The sequence below is a fragment of the Macadamia integrifolia genome, unplaced genomic scaffold (assembly GCF_013358625.1).
Source record: "Macadamia integrifolia cultivar HAES 741 unplaced genomic scaffold, SCU_Mint_v3 scaffold149, whole genome shotgun sequence".
Taxonomy (NCBI): Eukaryota; Viridiplantae; Streptophyta; class Magnoliopsida; order Proteales; family Proteaceae; genus Macadamia; species Macadamia integrifolia.
The window spans coordinates 509,698-517,501 of NW_024868226.1; the positions used below are offsets into that span (position 1 = coordinate 509,698).

General features: G+C 35.4%; 1 pseudogene; it reads right to left on the minus strand.

Moving 5' to 3' along the window:
• Positions 1-242: 242 nt before the first annotated feature.
• LOC122063899 lies at positions 243-2,027 on the minus strand (annotated as a pseudogene).
• Between the last annotated feature and the right edge of the window lie 5,777 nt (positions 2,028-7,804).

A 7,804-nucleotide genomic window follows, 5' to 3' on the forward strand; every position in this document is an offset into this window, starting at 1 on the left:
CATATACTTAGTATGCTTATCGTTTTTATCCTTTCGACTTTTTGGGTTACAAAATTTGTATTTCCTTCCCTTTCACCCCACCCTCCCAAAAAAGAGATTTATGAAGAAAAAAGAAACGAATGACCCAAGTAAAATCAATTTTAAAGGTTTATAGATGCTTTTAATAGATTTTAAACCTCACCATACTAGGCTAAAAATTGAAAGGTCAAGATGATTACTATACATCAAACAAAAAAAAGAAAGAAGAGGGAAAGATAATTCTGTTCAGAAATCCTTTAATTAATTACAATAAATTTTCCACTAGTCTCATTTACATACTCAACACTATCTAACCTAATAAAATCCCTATAGAGGGATTTTAGCTCAGCCCAGGCTCTCATGTTCTGATTCATCAAGAGCTGCAAGAACCTACAAGATCAACCAAATTAAGCCCTAAAAAAATAGTGTTGGTACATCTAATATGAAGATTCAGTAGATACAGTAGCTGATGAAGTTCTGGGAGATGCTTGCTTAAAGATGACTGTTGGGATAGGACTTGTTTTTCTCCTCTCATGCTCCTTAATTACCTCTCCTGCAAACCACTCAAGCTTCTCTGAATTTGTGTTCTGGATAATTTTCTTCCCCTTAAAGAGTAAAGACTCAACATTCTTATGTTTCAACATCTCTTCTGCAATGCCCAACAGAGCTGCTCCATTTGCCGGCGATTTTGCACTTTTTCGGTACTTTCCGGCGTCAAATCCGGTCGCCTGGATTCGAATATAGTTATTTGTCTGGGCGTGACTGAATGCCATTGAAACAGCTTGATCAACCTATTGAATTACAACAAAAGAACAAACATGATTAGTTTAAGACATTCATGATTAGTGTTAATTAAAGATTAAAGTGACTAATAAATTGAACTTGGTGATGGAGAAATGTAAAGGTTTCCAAGGGTATTTTTGTCTTTTCGTTTTCGTTTAAAAATTTTGCAAAGGAACAAAGTGTACACAGCTGAGCTAAAGTTGGAACTCACCATATCGGAAGCACCTTCACCGGCGATCCTAACGAACTCTGGCCGACGGTGTGAGATCCCGGCCGCCGGAAACTGACTCTCCGTTCCCAAGCGACACCACAAGTAAATCCTCTACTCCACCACAGAATGGAAACTCGTGCTTGTTATTTAGCACGTGCGTGATTGCTGCTGCCGTTGGATTATTCATTGAAACCCCACCATCAACGGCCAAGATCCTAGTTCTCTGATCCATTGACTTCATCTCAACTGCACCTACGACTGTAGGATCTGCCGAGGTGGCAACACACACCTCCCACATCTTGAAATCGTAGCCGTCTGTTTCCAACGCATCAGCGCGGGAAAACAAGAAGGGCGCACGAGTTGAGAGATCGTAGCATGGAATCAGAACCGGCTTCACCGTATCCTTAAGCGTTGACTCTCCAAAAGTCCGACGAAACAGCTTCTCAGCCTTAGTTGATCGGAAAATTCGCCGGAACGAACCGACCGGCGAGGAAGGACTGATTTTCCGACGATTCTCAACAATGAACCGCAGCGCCTCATCGGCGGTCAACATTGGACGGCCGTCTTTCCCACGAGTGAATAAAAGAGCCGCAAGTATCCCGCCATGACCAGCTCCGGCGACCACGTCGAAGTAATCGGCGATCCGAGCATTGGCATTGTCGGCTTTCTTTTGTAGATAGGCTTCGAGATGCGCAAGGGATTTTCCAGCTAGGAGGCCATCTGTGGCGCCGCTGCCGTCGATTGAGAGAATTCTGACCTTTCCGGTGACATTCTTTCCGGAATTAAGTGTTTCAACTGGAATTTCTGATTTTCCAGAGAGAAGAAGTTTCTCATCTTCGTAACCAAAGAGGAACTTGTTTTCAAGGATAGAGAAGATCTCGTAAGTGAGCTTGTCGACACCGAAGGTCGAGTCGAGCATCGGAGCTGCCGCCATTTGTTGCAGAGAAGTGAAGAAATGGAAGCTTATGAAAAGCTGAAGATGAGCTGAAGAAGAGCTTATGAGTCCTAAAAGAGAGGTGATGACGAAGGAGATATCTATGGGGTTGTTTATATAGTGGGAGTTTCGAAGGGAGAACGGCGCACAATAGCAAGAACATTCGAATGTGGCGATTAAATCGTGCGTTGGCGATATTTTTATTGTCTACTTTGACTCATGAGGTTTGAGTTGACTCAGCTGCTACCGACATTTCACATTTTTTGCGGTTGCCACACGTGTTGGTGACCTGTTTACGTCGGAGGTCTTTTAATATGAAAAGTTTGGATTGACGAAAATGTCCTTATCATAATAGGATATCTTGGAGACATAACAGGTGGCGTCTTGAAAGCCGCCGTTACCTTCCGTACACTGACGGTTTGATATTGGATATGCGGACGTGCGTGTGGGAAGCCTCCCCGTTGTTCTTCTTCTACATGCTCGTCCATATCTTACAATGCTTGGTAGACAAGAGAAGAGAAGAAAAAAAAAAAAAAAAATTGTGAGAAAATAAAACATTACCATTAAAAAAGAATAAAAGAAAAGTTTTTGTATTTTCTTATTTTTTTACTATTTTTGGCAAGATTTTTTCTTTTTTTAACAAAAGAAAACTTTTCATTTCCCCAGGTGAATTTTGAAAATAAAAATTAAATCTTATTTTGGATCAAGATATGTCAAGTACAAAAAGAAATTCTTAAATTAAGAAAAAAGTATTTTTGTACTTTCTTCTCTTCTCTTGGCTACCAAACATAGGGGTTGAAATCGTCTGTAATTATGATCTCGTACAATTCCGTGAAATACCACCTTCAGGGGGTGACACGTGTATTGATACCAATACAATGATCCAGATCTGGTACAACTAATAAAACCTTAAATCAGTGAAGAGTCATTTAAATCAGATCTGGACCATTACATTGGTATCAATACACGTGTCACCCCCTGAAGGTGGTATTTCACGGAATTGTATAAGATTAGAACTGCAGACGATTTTTTCCCCAAACATAGCCTTAGCTGGTAATTTATCCTCGGAAGAAAATAAGCCCTATTGGGTGGAAAGAGAGAGAGAGACTCAGGAGGCCCTAGTATGCTTTTCTTTTTGATAAAAAAGCCCTAGTATACTTAGGGAGCTGGACAAGAACTCAATGTCTTATTTTTTTCTTTTTTATATATTATTGATTTAAGTTTTCTGTATGGAAGCATGGCTCTTGCGTCTACACCTTTGTGTTTGCCTCTCTCATCCTTCTTGTAGAATGATCTCCCAACTCCCATAAATTGAATAAAAAATGAGGTTTTGATTGGGTCTTGTGCAGACATAGGAACAACGTTCTTGAACAGAGAACTCTTCCTCATTGAACATATACATATTTGAGTAAAAAAATATAATTTCATTTTGATACAAAATATAACATGAAAACAACAACAAAATGGACATGTCTGGTCCATTTTAAGCTTGCAAGGCTGGGCATTGGCTAAGATATTTCAGTCTAACCTAGGACAAAGAACTCTTCCCCATTAACTAAGTTACGAGAAGCATCATAATCTTACATATCAACAGATCAAGGGATTCGGCTCCTCTCTGTAGAGTCCAAGGACCAGAGTATGTTCCCTTGCCCAGGTCCTCCCAGTCATGATATTACTTTCTGGTATATAGGCTCTATGGAGAGGAATCCTATCTTAAACCAAAGCCCTTACTAATTGAAATAATTCATACCTTTCATAGGTTAAATTTTATTTGAATATCATATCTTTTTCTTTTTTATTATTTGGCACAATGATATGCCATTTACACCACCAAAAAAAAAAACCATATATATTTTATGATAATTACCTGATGACGATTATTACAATATAATATCTTATGTAATCTGTAATTAACATTATAGATAACATTTGAGTATGTTGGATTTTATATTATACAATATAAAATATTACTTTAGTAAAGTTAAAGTTTTAAATAATGTTTAAAACATTTTCCCCCTTTTTTACTTTTTGAATATTGTTTGTACACTAGTAAGGACAAGTAGAGAGCTAAAAATAACTTTTCTCAAGTTTGTTTAGTCCCCACATCAAAAGTGAATGAAAGGTGTGAGGGGTTTATATGTAGTAATGTTTTTTAAGGGTGCAAGCCCTTGAGAGAGGCACTCTCCCTTGTCATGTGTGTGTGAGGGTTCTTAGGGTGCTTTTGAATCACGAGCCTAGCCTAGACTAGCCAAGCCAGGTATGGGTATCAAGAGACTTATCTTTTTACTCCAAATTCGAATTTGAATTTTAAAAATTCAAATTAAGTGAAAGACACCTACCCATACGTACCTGTACGTTAGTTCTATACACCAATTGGTATTAAGACATATACCTGTACATGTAAAGATACCTTGCATTGGACATGTACCTATACGCGTATAGACACCTTCTCCTAATAGATAGTAGAAGTCCAAAAACGAAATTACATAATTCTGTAAGTGTCTTGGAAATATCTCTCTGTGGGAAAAGTGCTCTTTGCCAGTGTCTTTTTCTGAGTGTTCTTAAGACAAATAGTGACTGTTTTTATTAAAAACCTCTCTATTTACTACCATTTCGTACACAATATGCATTGAGTATTACCTTTGGTTCTCCCTATTGCAATCACTTATTAAAGTTGCACCTTAAGAGATTGGGAAGTTGTTTTATCTTGGAGGTGAGGACATTGGTCAACCCAATTGCATATAAGTACAGGACATTCAAATACCTTAAGAAGAGTATTCTGATACGATTCAACTCTACATTTTTTAAGGGATTCTGTTTACAATTTTACATATTCGATTTGACTTGTAAATGATACTCTCCTTCTTGATTTAATAATATATTATCAAGAGAATTGTCAAAGTCTTATACCTATTGCCATATTCTATTTCTTACTGAGTACGAGGTGCTTTAAGTTGATGTATAATTTTTAATGAATTAAAGTTTATATGGAAGAAGTATATAATATTTTATAAGGGCCGGATTAAATATATTTGTATACTAGTTAACAATTGTGTTAGTAATTAACATTTATTTATTTATTATTAAAAGATTTAGTATAATTCAAGGGAATATGTATGACATGGGTATGATCCTGGTGACCGAATCTTTGTGTCACGCTCAATTCTCAATTGACTTCCTCAAAGTGAGTGCATGCTCAATCCTTGAATTCACTTCACGCTTTGAAAGTGAGCACTGAGCAAACCATGCAGAACTGCTCTATGATTAAGAGTGTGCTTCGAGTAAAGTAATTTTATCTTATTGAATTAAAAACTAAGGGTGCTTTTGTTGGAAAAAGATTGGATTTTGGATTCATCTAATGATCCATCATATCTTAAAAAAGAAAGAGCACAATCCCCTGGGACTATCGTAATAAAAATTCCTACGGAAGCAAAATTGATTAACTTTTCTTCTACACACACAAGTGAAAGTTCCTACAGATTCAAAATGGATTCTCTCCCCCACTCACCACCTCAACCAGAGAGAGAAAATTTAAGATTCTTCAGTTACTTCCCCCTAAAAAAAAATTCATAAATTGTAAGAATAAATTAATTTTTTTAACAAGAGAATAACTCATCATTAATACCATTATAATTTTTCTTCTATTTTTTTAACTTCCAAACATAACCTTAAAGATGCCCACTAAAATATGGGAGAGATAGAGGTCATAATGAATCACATCTTAGCATACAAATGCATGTCTATCATTCTATATGTGTACATTTGAAATTTGATTATTTACCAAAAGTAAAAAATTTTAAGCTTGATTTAACCAAAAAATATGACGATGGAGAGCAAAGGAAGAAACTCTAATGTGTGCTGATGCCCAGTGAAATCTGTGTGTGTGTAAGAGAGAGAGAGAATACCAAAACGGGCCTACTTTCTTTTATTTTTGCTAATTAACTAGGGTTTTTAGGCCTTTGGTCCTACTATTTCAGTACTAGTTTACTTCTCTTGATTTGAAACTTAGTCAAAACATTTCACGATTGGAATGGCTTTATCTCATAGGAAAATTCTTATTACTTCTATTTCAAAGTTAGCTATGTTCCTTGTCTATATAAACGTATCTATGTCCATTAGTAACTGTTATTATAAGTTGTATAAAAAATAGAATAAACAAGATTGTCAAAAAGAAAAAATGAAAGTTTGAGGAAGACAGTGTCAATCCCAAGCATGCACTGATTTGACTGATCATCCCAGCCAATTTATAAACATATAGTGCATGATGAGAAAGATAAATTCGATGGGAGCCCAATCAGTCCAACTCATTTATAAGCCCGACTCGACTCGACACAGTTAACTCGATCGTTTATATATATATATATATATATTTTTTTTTTGAATAGAACAATGTATATATTGATATTTTTATCAATTATTAAATATATTTAACTTGAATATCTTTTCTCAACTATTGATGATTTAATAAAATTTATTAAAATTTCTTAAATCTAAGATAATTAAATATTATTTAAAATCTATTTAAAATATCGGTTATGGATTTTATGATTTTGGTAGAAAGCTCGCTTATGGATCTTAATATGATTTCAATTGAATCTTTATTTTTATAATAAAATTTGTATTCTTTGATCCGTCAAACCCTAATCCCAATCCGGTCAGCATAAGGAGAAAGTGAGCAACATTATTAGATTTGCACCACTTGGCTGAACAAAACCGGCGAATATTGGACGAGATTTAATCCAACTAGGAAATAGGTCATCTATAAAATCTACACCATTTGTCTTGTTCCACGTGGCTATACTTAAGACAATGGTGTCAGAGGTACGGAATTATTTTAACATGGTCTTGATTTGAGTGATCCCTGATTTCAATAAGGGCCACATTTTGAAGATCCAAATCTCAGTTTATTTGAACAGGATCACGTTTGGAAGGATATCCAAACAAGGGCCATACCTCCCTTGTCCCGTCCTTATCCTCCGTATGATTTAACCATTTTGGTAAACTTCCATATGATTTATCATTTCAAGCATCCAAAGTCCTTTTCATCCTCTCTTGTCAAGCATCCAAAGCTTTTCATCGCCTAAGCTTTTCAGAGTTTTGGTGCAACTCAGGTTCTCCCAAAATTTTCTTGTTGCTTGAATTACAACATGTTCATAAAGTCATTCGGAATAAGGTTGGGTTTGATAGTCATTTAGAAAAATATGTTTTACGTTTTTCGTTCTATCGGAAAAAAAAAGTTTAGTGTCAATTTGGTATTTTTTCTTTTTTTATTTTTATTTTTATTTTAAAGAAAAAAAAGGCAGAAAAAAATGATGGAATGACGAAACATTTTTCTATCATTTTGGTTTCATTCCAAATAGTAATAAAAAAAAAGAGTGAAAAACTAAGGTAATCGTTCTTGAATCAAATTCACCAAACACTATTTTTTATTTCAAAACGGCATTTTAACACAAATTGAAAATTTTATTTTTGACACGAAATGTCATTTCTGGAACTAAATGACAACCAAATGCAACCTAAGAGAAAAAAAAAAATTGGTTTTATTTATATAGAAAGCCTAAACCTTAAGGGAGGAACCCCCAAACCATCAACATCTCCAATCATCTTCCTGAAGTCGGCCTTGAAGACATCATAAACAATGCCATAAACTTAGTGGATAGATCGGATAGAATTCATCTCCTTGGATGTATGAAGCCACTATCATTCAATGACAGAGAAGATGAACCCTTAAAATCAATTTCAGGCCAATCCAGACTCCAAACTATATCAAATTGAAATCAACAAAGACTGATCTAGATCGGGATTCTTGTTTGTATATCATAGATATTAACCCTAAAATGTTTTTTTTTTTGGGGTGG